The sequence below is a fragment of the Theobroma umbraticum genome, unplaced genomic scaffold, assembly GCF_002168275.2.
Source record: "Theobroma umbraticum cultivar Fairchild unplaced genomic scaffold, ASM216827v3 scaffold_106.0, whole genome shotgun sequence".
NCBI lineage: Eukaryota > Viridiplantae > Streptophyta > Magnoliopsida > Malvales > Malvaceae > Theobroma > Theobroma umbraticum.
Genome location: NW_018397276.1, coordinates 1,210,323 through 1,212,033, shown reverse-complemented (window position 1 = coordinate 1,212,033; position 1,711 = coordinate 1,210,323).

The window sequence follows — 1,711 nt, the reverse complement described above, 5'->3', positions numbered from 1 at the left end:
CCCAATCAAGCATCCAAACTACACATTAATATCCACCATAATCCTAAAAAAGAAAGTTTAGCTTAACATTCCAACATCCCACAATAAAATTTCAACAACTAAGCATTTACACAAGGAGATTTAGATAGGGAAAAATAAAACTAGTGAAGGAAAAATAAAGTTAGTGAGAGAAAACTCTGTTGGTGTAGCTTTGTCAAACATCTTTTCAAGATTTTTCCTTTTATTTTCTCTTTGTGGAACGCTCCTTTTTTTCTCTGGAGTTGGTTATCAAGATGCTCCCCTTCAACCCTAAAAAATAATTGTATTTATACCCTTTTTGATGACCATTTGATGTAAAATCGAATGGCCAAAAATGTACAGAATTACATGTCGGCACCTAGGCGCCCAAGGCCTAGTGCCTAGGTGCCCAAGATTCTATTTTGTGGCTTGTTTTAACATACTGGACAATGCACTCAGCACCTAGGCACCCAAGCTTCTATCATCACTAACTATAGTCTGCTACAGTCAGTCAACTTTCTCCACATTTTTTATGACGATCCCTTCCAAACTGGATGAAGTGATAAACATCAAAGTTGTAGCTCTTCCTCTTACTTTTCTGTAGGTCAAGGATCATGTTGATTGGAGTTCTTTAGTACAATTTATGCTCAAACCACTACATCATTTCAAAGGCCTTTCTTAAGCTACTTGCACCATCCTTTGCCATTTGAGTGCCCAGTCCTTGCACATCCTTCAATATTAGAAAATCAATTAAATAGAAGCTGAAGTGATAGATTTTAAGAAAAAATTCATTGAAATTGCATAAATGATAAATGCCATAACATAAATTAAATTACTACTATATAAAACTACCTATGGATTACTTAAAACTAAAGGACTTATCTCAATTTAAGTTCCATAGATGCATAAGATAACTCTATATAATAGAGTTATCACCCCTATCATTAAGTATTCCAAGTATATTAACTTTAAAGCTTAAGCACATTTAAGAAGGATATAATCAATTTAAAGCTTAAGTGACAAAAAGACAATATAAAGCTTGATGTAAATTTAAATCTAGATACCAATTGACCATACCGAAACCATGATATCAATGATTAGAAGGAAACTTGATATCAATTGTGCATTTCAACACTCAAGCATAAGTGAGAGACATTAAGGCACATTTGGTGTTACAAAGATATTACCATTAAGAAACAACATAATTTGTTGAATTCTCACCACAATTAGCTGTTGAAGATACCAAGTGCTAATGACACTGATCTTGATAAGTTCTCCCTCAATAAATCATAAGCTCAGCACAAATTGTTTGGAGAGTTCCTAAACATGTCCAAGGCATCATTAGTTATCAAGTATCATTCCTAATCATTTTCGAGCATTAATAAACATTCTTTAATTTTCATCAAGAATAATCATTAAACATTATCAAAGCACTATTAACTAAGAAGTTTCAAAAGAATTCTCCAAGTCATATAAGAATAATAATTCAAGAAGAATTTTCACAATAAAAGCATATTATCAAATATTAAAGAAATATGATCATCAAGTATTTTTAGCAAATATTCTTCCAAAGCAAGCATTTCAACCAATATTCTCCCAATTATATATAAAATTATCAATTTAAAGAGAATATTCACATCGAAAGAAGCACCATTATCAATGAAGTATTGCCAAAGCATTTAGCTCTTATTGCAATCATGTAAGAAAATTATTA